Source organism: Labeo rohita, chromosome 17 (genome assembly GCF_022985175.1).
Source record: "Labeo rohita strain BAU-BD-2019 chromosome 17, IGBB_LRoh.1.0, whole genome shotgun sequence".
NCBI lineage: Eukaryota > Metazoa > Chordata > Actinopteri > Cypriniformes > Cyprinidae > Labeo > Labeo rohita.
In genome coordinates, this window is record NC_066885.1 from 18,338,071 (window position 1) to 18,353,911 (window position 15,841).

Here is a 15,841-nt window from a genome sequence, read left to right on the forward strand (position 1 = left end):
GTTCTGAAGCATGGCAACTGGTTTGAGCTGGTTTAAGCTGGACCTGAGCAGGAGCTAGTTGCTTAGGCTGGTCCTAGGCTAGTTGCTTAAACCAGCTGCCATGCTTCAAAACGTACCTAACCAGCATATGCTGTTTTTTTTTCTTCACATTTTTCTTTACAAATTCTCGTATTGAACTTCTGATTTGTAATCGGTGCTGTGTACAACCAGTTAGCACAAGCTAGATAAAAGTGATTTTTACTTTTTAAATATGTGTCTTTTTCTTACAAAAATGCATTGATTCGCTACAGGAGGTCTTTATTCACCCCCTGGAGCTAAGTAAGGTTCATTTTTTATGGATGGATGCACTTTATTGAACTTGTTTTGGACTGATGAAGAGAAACACCCATCTATGCCATTCTAATGCTTGGAAGTGCCAGGATAATTTTTAATATAACTTTTAATATAGCTCAGTTCAGTTCTCCTCAAATAGTGACTGTGCAATCAAGTCTACAATATTTCCAAAAATCAAGTGCTTCTAACTAAGCAAGCCAACAAAACAGAAATATCTGATCATTCTCTATAACACGGTTGCTATTTACATCTCATACCGTCTGTAAACACTTGCATTACCAGGGCAACGAGTTTTTCTGAAGATCGGTACTGTGACAGGATGGCACTTTTGGTAAAGGCAGTTTGTGCAATTTCATTCCTGTTATATATTCTGCTATCGGTCACCAGTGGTATTGGAAAGTGGAAGGAACAGCAGCAACTGCAGCCATGAAGCAGAAGTCCATATGACGTCACAGAGCAGGATTACAGATTGTTGAAGTGCATGCTTGGTTTATCTAAGTTGCATGAATGGGTTTCCATGGCCGAGCAGCTGCATGCAAGCCTAACTTCAGCAATTGCAAAGGCAAGTGTTAAATGAAGTGGAGTAAGCATGTCACCACTGGACTCTGGAGCAATGGAAATGTGTTCTATGGAGTGACAAATCACGCTTCTTTGATAGGCGAGTCTGGGCTTGGCAGACGACAAGAGATTGTTACCTGCGTGACTGCAGCTGTAAAGTTTGGTGGAGGGTGGATAATGGTTGGGCTTGGCCCTTTGTTTTCATTGAAAAGATACCAAGACAGTAATATTCTTCCACCTTTTTGGGAACATTTTGTGGAAGGCACTTTTCTATTACAGCATGACTGTGCCTCAGTGCACTATGCAAGACGTGACTGGACTCGACTGGCCTGCAGAGAGCCCTGATCTCAACCCCTTCAAACACCTTTGGGGTGAACTGGAATGGAGATTGCGAGCCAAGCCTTCTCGTCCAAAATCAGTGCCTAACCTCACAAAAGCTCTACAGGATGAATGGCCAAAAATTCCCACAGAAACACACAGAAACAATATTGTGGAAAACCTTACCAGAAAAGTGGAAGCTGCTTCCTGTTGAAAAAAAAAAAACAGCGTATGCTGGTTAGGTATGTTTTGAAGCATGGCAGCTGATTTGAGCCGGTTTAAGCTGGTCCTGAGCAGGAGCTACTTGCTTAGGACCAGCACATGACCAGCTTAAACCAGCTGCAATGCTTCCAAACGTACCTAACCAGCATATGTTGTTGTTTTTTTCAACAGAGTTGTGGCTACAAATGGGGACCAACTCCATATTAATGTCCGTGTATTAAAATCCCTTGGTGTCCAAATACTTTTGTCCATATACTGTATATTTCATTGTCCTTTTGTATAAAATGAATAGGAAAAATAAAGAAGCTCAATATGGCCTTACATTCTGTCGTAATGACATGCTGATGACTATGTCAACCATGTATAATAAGCTGAAGTCCACAATTAAAGCGCTTGGTAATCCTTAGGTAATCATGCGCACAAGGCTTATCACATCATTTGAAGATGATCTAAAAGTAAATTCTAAGGCATTCAAACCGTGAACAGGACATTTAATTAAGATCTCTTATGTGATCAGTCAGTTGTAGCTGCATGAATCAACAGCATGAATCAGAATTTGATCAGCTCTAAGAAAACCTGACTCACCTCTGACAGGCTGTTTTGCTCAAGAATGATGAGCCACCTAAGAGTGGAAGCCCACAAATTGGTTTGGGAAGGTGTCACACTGCCGGGAATCATTATCAATCCAACGATAACATTAAAAACCCAGCATGATCTTATTTTCACTGCGAGGAAAAGAAAGCTCTATGTGGTTGAGTGTGCGACACCGGTCTATAAATCAAACAAGAGATGTGTGACAAAAACCCAGAACCACTGTGTATAATGCCCAGCCTTGAGCGATTTAACACAAGTCATTCTGAGGATAAATTGCCATTTAGGTTACTGAACATGTGCGGAATACTGCATAGGAAAATCTGCTGAGCATCAACAAAGTTTGTTTGCGATGTTTGAAGAGGAAGAGAGTAATGTAGCCTATACTATGCCTGTCACACATCATAATAATCACAGACAGATCCCATTGTGACTTTAATCACATAGGGTGCTTTGTATGTATGCGAGCGTGTGAGTGAATAGGTGCTTGTATTAAGCTGTGTTTTGATTGAATTGGACGGAAAATTTGGAATCGTTCCACTTAATCTTTGCTGGCTGTCTGCACTAGATAGATATGTCTATGTCATTCAATCACCACACAATGACTTCTTTGCCAATTTTATGGTGGGCCATGAATCAGTAATGCGTAATCTATGAGGTGTAGATTTGGGTAAAGATGCCTACTGAATAATCCCTACCAATATTTCTAGCTACAATACTCAGATTGATTAAACATAATACAAGTACTGACTGTTTCTACGTTTAATTTTTAAAATGAAAGCATTTGATTTCCTTTATAAAAACACTTGTGCAGACACAAGTTGCAAGTAAACTGATTTAGTGGGTTGTTCAGTTAGGTAATGCAGTCCCACTCACACTCACAACGATGCAGTTTTCTATATTGCTTTCTGCTTTCAAAACAATACTTTATGTAAGGAAAGGTTTTGCATGCAATGTTTTAAAATGGAGATTGTGCATACACTGTAAAAAATGATTGTTTAAATTTGTAAATAAAACAGAGATTATTGGAGTGAAATTTACAAGAAAATACCTTTTTTTTCTACTTTTTTAATGTCTTGCTGGCCAAATTGATTAGCAATTTCTAAAAATAATTTCTACACCATTTTTTTATGTATTTCTGCAGGGGTGGTTTATAGTGATTAGCAAGAAGAAATAAAAAGTGACACATTTTGATAATTAATTTAATCAATCGAAATGGAATCGTTTTTTGAATGTAAACAGGCTGAGCAAAAATAGGTGTGATGATAATCCATTAGAGTGCACGCAGCCTAAAACACAAAGCTGTTGTAAATCCTTTTGTTTTTTTTGGTCTGTCTCTTGACACAGAGAAGAAAGCAGCTTGTTTAAATCACATGGCTTCTTAAAATGAGAATTTCAGCAAAGACACTTTCACGGTTCAGATTCTCAGCTGTTATATTAAGTGACAGCCCACATATACAGACTGGCAAGGAAAACTAATAAGTCAGAGATTTACATGTGCATGCGGATATCTATCTGTGTATAGTTTGGCTCATTTATGCCCCTACAGATTTTAATAGAATACAATTGTGGATGATATTAATAATGGTGAACAGCTGAATAATAATGCTAATAAATTAGTATTATAAGGTTAGTTCACCCCCAAATGAAAATTCTGTCATTAATTACTTACCATGTACAGTTGCAATCGAAATTATTCAACCCCCCAGAGACTGCAGTACTTTACAAAAACAAGCTTTTCTGAAGATCCAAAACTTTATACAAATTGCATCTACAACAGTTTACTGGCATATTCAAAGTGATAATGTCAATATATAAAGTAATGTTTTTGAGTTACATGATTTTTGTCATAATTATTCAACCCCTATTCAACATTGCTGTTTTAAGTCACTTATTTTTATGGTAGGGAACAAAATTGTCTTAAAACACAATTAAGCCTTTAGAAACTCTATTAAAAATAGCTTGGGGGGTTACTCATACATACATTTAGCCCATGTGTGTGCTGAAGCTGAGTAGCAAATATAGTCAACAGAGCTCTCACAAAAGCTATAGAGAAGAGATAGTTTTATTATATTAAAAAGTCTAAGACTACATGAATATTTCCAAGACACTGAAAGTTCCTAGAGACACAGCTGGAAGCCTCATTTCTTAGTTTAAAGAAAGGATGTTGAACAAAAAAAAAAGCACAAATGTTTGATCAGAGCAACTGAGAAAAACCTGCAATGTACAGCCAAAGTCTTGCAAGGTTATCTGATGAAAGAGGAAAAACATTTCAATGCAGTGTATAAGAAGAAAACTAGGCATCTTGCTGAATATCACTCTTGACTTAGAAGAACATAAAAGGCTGACTTGAACATGCTAAAATTCATTTAGATAGACCTGTGGACCTCTGAAGCTAATGATGGACTTTCCTGCAGGACAATCATCCTAAAGTAAACATCCAAATCTACAATGCTTGGTTCAGGAATCAGTCATAGAATGTTCTTGAATGGCCTGTTCATTCTCCAGATTTAATTCTCATTATAAATATTTGGTTGAATTTGAAGAAAGCATTGGCAATGTGAAAACCAATGATTATCAGTGATCTGAAAGCTTTTTTAGGTGAGGAATGGGCCAGGATTTCAGCAGAGAGGTGACAGAAGCTTCTAAGCACTTCGTTTATTGGTGGTTTTAAAGAATAAAAGATTTTGCACCATCTTTTAGGGACTGAATAATTTTGAACATGAACATTTTTTCATTATTCATCAACTTTCATGGTTAGAATTACTCAAATGTGTATTAATAAACTTTCTCCAATAGTGTACTGATCCCTTGCAGGTCAAGGGGGTTGAATAATTTTGATGTATCTGTATAGCTAGATGCTCTACTAGCATCTGTTTCTATAGGCTGCTGTACGTAAGCCGTGCGCCATATTCGAATGTCCATGAACACTCAAGAGCAAGTTGCCAATGCATCTGCACTGCAATTATATGCATGTATGAATATGTATGTGACCCTGGACCAAAAAAACAGTCATAAGAATACGTTTTTTGAAATTGATATTTATACATCATCTGAAAGCTGAATAAATAAGCTGTACATTGATGTACGTGTGTTCTGTTAGCACAGAACAATATTTGGTCAAGATACAACTATTCTAGACTCTAGAATCTGAGGGTGCAAAAAAATCTAAATACTGAGAAAATTGCCTTTAAAGTTGTCCAAATGAAGTTCTTAGAAATGCAAATCAACAGTTTTGATATATTTACAGTAGGAAATTTACAAAATATCTTAATGGAACATGATCTTTATTTAATATCCTAATGATTTTTGGCATGAAAGAAAAATCAATAATTTTGACCAATACAATGTATGGCTATTGCTACAAATACACTGTAAAAAATAAAAAAACACAATTTGTTGAGTCAGCTTAAAATAATTTGTTACCCTGCTGCCTTAAAAGTTTAAGTTCAGTCAACTAAAATAAGTTTAGTCAACTTGAAATGTAAAGTTGTACTAAGTAACAACTTAGATATTTGTGTTTGCTAAACTTAACAGATGAGTAAGTAACCCAGCTGCCTTAAAATTTTAAGTTGATTCAAATCAAATATCTAAGTTGTCACCAAGTTGAATGAACTTTTATTGAGTTGACTGAACTTAAAATTTTAAGGCAGCCAGGTTACAAATTATTTGAAGTTGACTCAACAAAATTTTTTTACAGTTTACACCCGTCCGACTTATGACTGGTTTTGTGGTCCAGGGTCACATATCTTCAGTAGACTTCAGAAGATACTTTTGCTAAACTAACACAATACAGAGACAATGACGTTAGCTAACAAGATATTCAAAAGGTACTTTAGTTTAAAAACCTGTAATATTGAGCTAATACATATTAAAAACACAAACCAACACATCCCGTTTCTTCGGGAATTTAAATCCCAGCGGTTTTTACAACTAGCTGTGCATGTTTGTGACGTCTTCGAATATTCATTGATTATTATGATAAATGACGTTTTTGCAAGATGGTGGATGCGTCTACATGCTTGGTATACAGTATACATTACTATGTTACTCACCCTCATGTCGTCCCAAACCCGTAAGAACACAAATTAAGATTTTTTGGATGAAATCTGAGAGCTTTCTGACCCTGCACAAACAGCAACGTGACTAATGAGTTCAAGACCCAGAAATATAGTAAGAACTACATGAATAGTCAATGTAACATCAGTGATTCAACCGTAAAGTTATGACGCTACAAGTATACTTTTTGTGTGGAAAGAAAACAAAAATAATGACTTTAATCAACAACGCTGGCCCCTGCGTCATGGTACTCTTGTGAACGACTGTCGACTGACACATAAGAGAAGAAATCGCTGAATAAAGTAGTTTAATTAAATACACATTAAGCTGATAATAACACAGATATAGCTGAACCTACATCCTTGGTCTAACTAAATAACTATTAACCCATCTATCTGATGAGTTCTGACTAGCAGACCATTGCAATCTGAACTATTGATTGAATTGGCTGTTCAAAGAGAATTACTTTCCTTGCAGAATGTAGTTTTCTACTTACACACACACATTTGCACACACACCTCTTTAGGTTAACAGAACAAGGCTAGAGAACCGGAAACATTTCTGAATGTGAAGAAAACATATTCATCACAGAGGCATAAGCATGTCCATGCTTTTCCAGTAATGTTTCTAAGGCACCGAAGGAGAAATATTCGTGGCTGTGTTTGTGTTATGGATGAGTACATCACCAAAATCACCAGACATCTCAGCTCACCCCGTCTCAAATCTTCTTGCATCACACACACAACAACAACACACACAAATCTTCATGCCATGAGTGTATCTCTGAGGATTTTCTGTATCTACTTTAAGAAAGCAAGGCTCATAGAGGATTCTCACCGACAAGAGTGCAGTGCTGTTAAAAACAGTCTGTGGAGGTGGGTGGTTGGACACTGTGAGATTGCTTAGTGGTATATAATTATTTTTGGTCTCAGGTTTGTCTTTCCTGTCCAATACAGCTTGGTTCCACAGTGTGCCACGCAGAAAACCCCAAAACCTGGCGAGTTTTCTCTAGAGGTGTCGCAGAAAATGATCTCATCAAAGTTATTGAGAAGATGACAAGCCATGTTGCTCTTGTCTTTTTAATTACAGCTGTTTTAGCGCCTAACAAAGGAAAAATCAACACCTTCTTAAAGCCGAGCGGCCGTTTATCAAGGCATCATTTGGAATGATCCACAATGGAGAATGCGCTTGCTGATTATACAGCAAGTTAATTATATATCCTCCTAGGAACCGTCCCAAATCATATGTCAGCTTTAATCCTAGGTGTCAGATTTTCTCTAAAAACCACAACTGGCACAGAAATGAATAGAAATCTCGAAGGCTTTGGAAATTTCTTTGTACAGTGAATCTTATTTAACTGACTAAATCTCACGAGGCGCAGGTACAAGGCATCAACGCCCGACCGCACCAGATTGTATCCGATTTCAATACCGTGGAGTGTTTAACTTTCATTTAATGCTCGTCAGTCTCTGCGTTACTTACTCTATTTTTGCTCTTTCAAAGGAGCTGAAGAACACTGCGAGATTAATGATAGCATCTGAAAGGACAATGGACATCAAGCCTAAACATGACAGGCAGCCCACAGGGTAATCGGACCATCTCTGAGAATATGAAGCCTCATTGATTTCCGTGTGATGTCTGGCTGCTTTATCCACTCATTCATTCCTCTTTCTATTCTCCCATGAGGCACCATTGTGTGGATCTCGCTGACAGAGCTGAAGCGTAAGGCCGATATAAGCTCAGAGTCCCTGCACTCCACCGCCTTTAGGAACAGCGGCGGAGGTCCGCAGGGGTTTGTGTTTACAGTTGTTTCTTGTTGTTCTGTGCACCACATCTCTGAGATAATCATCAGTGGTTTATTTCATTCTGACCTTTAAAGGGCATCTATGAATATGAGTCTGTTCGAAACACACGCAGGAAGGAGGAAGTCTGAATTCCTCAGCATATATGGTGTTTTTTTGGCGTTCTTGTCATGCTTTGACTTCAAGAAAAAAAGTGAAAGTGAAGGACTAAGCTAGGGTTATTGTAGTTTTGAATTTCCACGTTAGATTTGTTTCTTTTTTATTTTCGCTGTTGTTAAAGTTTTTAAATACACCTTGCATTAGAAACTAAAACTCAGTTCAGTTTTGGACATATTTTAGTTTTAGAACATATTTTAACTTAGTTTTGGAAATAAAATAAAATTTGAAAATAATAGTTTGAGTTATGTTTGTTGTTATTTTTATTTTATTTACATCAGTAATTTTTTTTTAAATTAATTTCATTATTTTTTTTTTTATTAATTTTGAATACATTATTTATATTTGCATTTATTTATATTTACTATTTACTTTCAATTTAGTTTAGTGTTTTTTTTTCAGTATATTTAATTTTCATTTTCATCGTATTTTAGGGCTGCCAAAGTTAATGCACCAATGCTGAATTTAAAAAAATGTTGGGATATGTGAGTTGTAAAGGTTTTTAAATACACCTTGCATAAGAAACTAAAAATAAAATTTGTTTTGAACATATTATTTTAGTTTAGATTTGATAATAAAAATAATTAAATTGTAGTTTGAGTTATGTTAGTTGTCATTTTATTTTATTATTTTTTTATTTATTTCATTATTTGAAATAATGAATTAATTATTTCAAAACTAAAATTAGACATTTTTAGACATATTATTTTAATTTTAGGACATAATTTTAGTTTAATTTTGAATTAAAAAATTATTTTGTGTTATGCTCGTTGTTATTTACATCAATATATTTACTATTTACTTTACTTTCACTTTTTACTATTTACTTTTTTTTTTCAGTTTATTTAATTTTCATTTTAGCATTAGTATTTTAGGGCTGCCAAAATTAATGCACCAACACTGAAAGGTTTTTAAATACACCTTGCATCATAAACTAAAACTAAAATTAGTTTTGGACATATTATTTTAGTTTTAGGACATTTTTTTTTTAAGATTTGGAATAATAAAAATAATAACTAAATTGTAGTTTGAGTTATGTTCGTTGTTATTTTATTTTATTTAAAAACTAAAATTATAAATTTTTAGACATATTATTTTAGCTTTAGGACATATTTTAATTTAGATTTTGAATAAAAAAAATAGTTTGAGTTATGGTAGTTGTTATTTTTATTTTATTTAGCTTTTTTTTTATTTATTTCATTATTTGAAATAATAAATTATTAATTTACAGTTATATTTATACTTATATTCATTTTCAATTAGGGCTGTCAAAGTTAATGTACCGACATTGAATTTAAAAAAAAAGTTCAGTGGAAAATGAGGGTTGTAAAGGTTTTTTTAATACTTCCTGTATCAAAAACTATAATATAAATTTTGGACATTTTTAATTATTATTTTACTTATATTTGGAATAAAAAAAATCATTTAATTTAATTACATTTTAGTTAGAGTTCTGAGATGTTACTTTAATTTCCATTAACACATAAAAACACTGACTAAAACTTTAGCAGATCATGCCACAACAAATAATTTCCTTTCCTGGAAACTTCATAATGGTAAATGCATATTCTTATTAGTTCAAGTGAAACATCAATGTCAGTTATGAATAAATGTTTTCACTGCTGTCGGGAGCATAAAGGAGCACATTTTCAATACCTCTACCTTTTACCTTCATGTGGTTTCCCGTGTCCTTGGGTAATCAACATGTCATCAGTTGTTTTATTCTCCTTTGGTGCAGTTCATAAAATGAAATTGAGCCAATCAATTCAAGTTCAATCAACTGTTGTTTGCTGTAGATTAAATAGCGTGTTAGTCTTCAGCAAGACAGAGAGCTAAATTAGAGATTCGCTTGCATGTAAATTCATGTGAACTTGAAAAGTGAATGAATCTAAGTTGAGTCAACGCAAACCTTGTTGAATTTAAAATGTCCCCAAAACACAAAACAAGCAGAGCTGCCACATTTATTTATCGTCATTTAACTTACGTGGATAGAATATGATCAAATATATGCCTTGCTTTCTTGTACAATTGCCTTTCGGCTGACACCTTTGGCTTCTTAAACAATAGCTGCCATTTACGTCTGAGAAAGCAAATAAAACCGCTTTATTTTACGAAAGCTTTTATAGATTTTACATTCATGGTAATGTTGCTAGTGGAACATGCTCACGGCTCAGATGAAATTGCCTCTGACCGATATACAGATGAATTGTGGCTCTCTAGATGCCGTAGATAAGTAAATACTTAGCCAAAACAAATGGATGAGACTCTGACAGTTCATAACCAGTTGCCATGGTTTTGCTTGTGGTAATCAGCCGCATAAACGAAGGGCTCAGAAAGCCTGAAATATTACAATGGCGCACTATACAAGGACAAAACAAGTACACTTGCATAAACGCTCATCCAAACACAGGCACTCATACAGAGAGAAATTTACTCTTATAGGTCATTTTAATAATCTGTCTTCTGCTTGGTTTTCTTTCATCAAATTCGTTTTTTTCTAATAATAAGCCCCTTATGAATTGAACATAAGTACGCTGCTGCAGAATCTGATAAGGGAGTAAGATGCCACTCACCAGGCTTTTGTGCCAAGAACGAGAGCACAAGTGTGTTCTTGATTTGCTACACTTGCGAGGGCCAATTTTCTGAAAATATCCTAACAAATATTAGAAAACCTCTCAAATATACTTGTGAGTATGAGCCTTGCTAGTACAAAGCTTTATAAAGAAACTGGAAAATGTCTTTTTTCACATATTTTTTTTATAACAAAGGTTTAGAATTAAGAAAGGGACATCATGCACATATTATTTTTCTTTCTTTCTTTTTTCTATTTATATTATTTTATTTTTTATTTATTAAATATGTTAGAAATATCTTTTATATTTATTTTACTTTTTTTTTTTTTTACTTTGTTTTGGAAATTCCATGACCAAAATAAAACTAAATAAGTAAATAAACAATTTACTAATTAGTTAGAGGGAAAATTAGAATGAGATCCACAATCTGATGGGTGATCGACTGATAACCTACACGACAACCAACTAAATCTACCAAAATCGGCACAAATTAGCATCTATCACAGCCATGTCAAAGGCGAAATGGGTTAAGACATTTTTGGGGCAAATAACTACTGTAAACCTTAGTGAATCACATTATATAATTTATTGAAAAATGTTTTTTAATGACAAAAGGGGGGGTTGCACTGGCACAAGCTGTTAGTGAAAAAGAATAGTGGTTATCATTAATAATAAAACAACCAAAATCACAACTGAACTTGACAGCCAGTGAGTTTTTTTTTTTTTGGCAAAGATTTCAGATGACGCCAAAACTTAAAGGCTAAGGATGATGCCAGCTTCAGATGATGCCAAATTGGCCAACTTTCAGATGATGCAAAAATTAAGTACTAGTAATTAGAGTAAATTACATTTTAAAATACTTGTAATCAGACTACAGTTACTTTTTTTAGTGATTACACTGTAATAAACAATTTGTTGAATCGACTTAAAATAATTTGTTACCCCGCTGCCTTAAAATTTTAAGTTCAGTCAACTCAAAGAAGTTTAGTCAACTTGAAATGTTAACTTTGATATTTGGATTAATTCAACTTAATTTTAAGGCAGCTGGATATCCATTTTTTAGTTTAGTCAACTCAATATCCATGTTGTCACTTACTACAACTTAACATTTTAAGTTGAGTAAACTTATTTGAGTTGACTGAACTTAAAATTTAAAGGGGGTAACAAATTATTTTAAGTTTACTCAACAAATTGTTTTTTAATTGTTTTTTATTATTATTTTGTACTTAATTACATATTAATCACACAATAGCAATACATTATTCATATTTTATTGATTCTCCCTAATTCCTCTTTTTCATCTTTTAAACGTTCCTTTCTAAAATGTTCCTGCTGCTCACATAGATTCAAAAAGTCCAGTTTTATGGACATTCACACAGAGACCAGTCACTAGTCAGGTGGCTTTGACCACTGGATTTCCAAAAATCATTTCAGGTTTATGAAATGTTACAACATTGCATCAACTATTATTATGTCTTTAGAGGGCTTTTGTCCTTCAAACTCACTAGAATGCAAAAATTCATATTATGTCTTATTTACGTCGAATGCAGACATTCCCAAATTTTTTGTCATCTGAAGCTTTTTCACCTAATGTATTTACTTGAAACACCCCTGAGATTTTAAAATAAATAATTAAGCATCACATTTGCACATTCACATGACATGCAGGTAAACATAAAATATTTATTTTTTATATATTTTTAGTAATTGTTTTATTTTGATCAATTTTACATTTTTATGATTTAATTACTTGTTAGTTACTTGTACAAACCCCAGTTTGGGAAACCTTGATGTATTAAAAAGTTTAATGCACTTCATGTTGCTAATTACAATGATTGGAATATATTTTCTTACTCTTTGTATTTTTACATCATTATGGTACAAGATTATCCTATTTAAATCAATGTGATAAACAAGTTAAGTCAAAAGTAATTTGTGTAATGTAATGAATTACGTTACTGACTATAATTTTTGTCATGTAGTTTGGAATCAGTAATGGATTACAATTTGTGAGTAATCTCCCCAGCTCTGCATATAACATATATTGTTTTATGCCTATATTCTAAGATACTGCCATATTGACTTTGCTTTGACACTCTCATCTTTGGTCAATAATACAGTACTTTCAGTACTTTCTAACTGTGACATTGAAACACGCATTTTCTGTAAATACTGTATGTATTGTGAAAAGTGCTATTTAAATAAAACTGTAATGAAATAAATTTAAGTTGTATGTGGAAAAATGCAGCTTTGTGTGTTAGCCTTGGGGGGAAAAAAACATATTTGAGAGTGAGGACTGAATAACCCACACATGAAACTCACATGAGATTGATTTAGCAAGCAACAACGATCCGTTGCTTCACTCTGATGTAAGTCACAATAGGAAAGAAAAGTAATCACACTACGCTTCATACCGACTGTTACTTTTCTTAAAATTTGAAATGACCGTGTTGCTTCTATTTCCAAACATAAACACAGACCCATCAGTTTCTGCCCAGTTTTCTAATAAGAAACCTCTTATCATCTGAACATAAGTAGATTTCTGCAGAATCTGATAAGGGCAGAAGGACATCACTCACTGAGCTGTTGTGCCAGGAATGAGTGCACAAGTGTGTACTTGATTTTCCACACTTGTGAAAACCAATTTCCTGAAAACGTCTTCACGAATACCCTCAAATCTACTTGCGAGAGAAAAAAGATATTATAAAACCCCAAAAAGTCTTTTTCTGCTAGTTTAGGGTTATGGGTCAGGTCTGAAGCAATTACACCTATAAGCCTAAGTTTTGTTAAGTGTGTGTGTGTGTGTTAAAGTTTTGAAGGACGCACTGTCACTCTCTCCATGGAGTCTTTAAACAGATTCAAGCTGTCATCCCAGATAATCACAGCTGACTACAGGTCCTGAGACAAGCTGGCGAACAGACTCTGCCTGTCAAAACACCCAACGACACACACAAATATACGCTTATTGTATACAGGCCATATTAGAAGAACCCCTTTGAGAAGCCTTTGTAAACCAACACTGTGTCCATGAAATATTTGTCAATTTGAACCACTTTGCAGCTCCTAATGTAGAGCTAATTCTGTCAGGAGGGTCTTTTTAAGGTGAAGCGCTCAAATTACAGTCCTGAATGAAATGGAAATGATGGCGGGCTTGTGAAAGCTTCTAGGGTAGCTCTTATGATGGATACAACGTTGATGACAGAAGCGGTCGGAGAGTTATCCGGAGAATACTAATGACCGGGGCCTGTGGCGGCAGACACCTCGACGAAGCTCATTCTCGTGGGGAATAACAGGAGGGTTGTCGATTACACTGTTTGTTTGGTGAATAGTGATGGAGGGATTTATGGGCATATGTGGAAAGGAAGGAAGAAATGTCAGGTTCACTGATCCATGTGTGTTTTTATCCTAGTGTTATGCGACTAGCACACTTGTGAAGTTACAGAACAATTTCAAGTTCGATCGCATCGGTTTTCAGATCGTATATGTAAGCCAATTGCCTATTCTGTCAAATTAAGAAAGTTATTTCCCATTAGGTTATAAAGCAATCAGGGTAGAATCTCCCAAAAGCTTCTGCTTCATTAAAAACATTATCACAGTTCTCTGGAGGAGCAAGCGTAGCGCTTATTCCAGCCTCCCATTAAACAGTCATTATTGTCAAAGATCAATGTTGTGCAAAATCTGTACTTTGTGATATAGAAGTGACATTGTGCAATAAATAAGGCTTGATGAAACACTCATAATGTAATTCATAATGGAACTATATTCATATTGCGAGTCTACATCTTACCATTTAAATCAAATACTGTGCTGTGATTTGAATTTAAATGTGCTTAGGTTAATGAACCTTGTGCTGGACTTGAGGGAAAGGCCCTTCAATATACATTTCGGGACATGGAATCAGTGACCGAACTTATGGGCTTACGAACTTGTGACCGACATTTTTAGGGTTTATGTGCTTTAATTAATTCACTCAGTAGTTCTTTATATTTTTGCACACATGGGAGCTACTCTTCTGGTATGCTAACTTTGATTAAATGTATGTGATTTGAAATTAATTAAAATCTGCGATAAAGAAATCTAAGCTAAATTACTCCCTTATAATCACATCAAGTCACCAAAGAACGCGGTTCCCATATCAAACTCTTCAAATTGTTGTAACTCCATTTGCTCTCATTAAATTGCAGTTTGCTGTCTGGTCTTTCTCCAAGAATTTCATAGAATATTCTCAGTGATTTTCACACAGTTTTAGTGTGTCTTGCTCATCCAGAAACTCATTCCAAATCTCTCTTCTGCAGGAATCTATCCAGCTAGCATTAATTTATGTTTCAAATCTTTTATTTCATATTTTATTAGGAATATAATTGTGGTGAACACCTAAACAAATAAATAGCCACAGTCATGCATTTTAGGTTAATCATTTTTAGCATTTATATATATATAAAAAAAAAATGTTTTGTTGTTAATGTTTGAAAGAAATTAAAGGCGAACTCCCCTTCCAGAACAACAATTCACAAATAATTTTCTCACCCCCTTGTTATCCAAAATGTTCATGTCTTTCTGTCTTCAGTCATGAAGAAATTATGGTTTTTGAGGAAAATGTTTTTTTTTACCGACGCGGACCTTTGAGTCTCATTCAGCAAAATGAACGAATCTTTTTTTCATTTCGTTCAGCCCCATAAGATGAACAAACGACTTGAAAAACCCGAAGACTCGAAACAGGTGAACTAATTCCTGTACAGAACCTAACAGGATGTTGTGCATGCGCGACTAAACGAATCACTCCCCGAGATGACTCGTTCTTCCCGAGTCTCATTCAAAATGAATGAATCGTTCAAGAACACGCATCCCAGAGCCTGTGCTACATGAGCTTTTGTGCTAAAAAAGTATACAAATTTTTATTTTTCGAAAACAATGACCAATCGTTCCGCTAGATAAGACCCTTCTTCCTCGGCTGGGATCGTTTACAGCCCTTTGAAGCTGCATTTAAACTAAATTTTTGGAAGTTCAAATTCAGGCCAATGGAGTCCATTATATGCAGACAAATGCTGAAATGTTTTCCTCAAAAACCATAATTTCTTTACGACTGAAGACAGAAAGACATGAACATCTTGGATGACAAAGGGGTGAGTAAATTATTTGTAAATTGTTGTTCTGGAAGTGGACTTCTCCTTTAATACTTCAGCATGAATGCATTAAATTATGGAAGCCTGTTTCCGCCACTGAATAAAA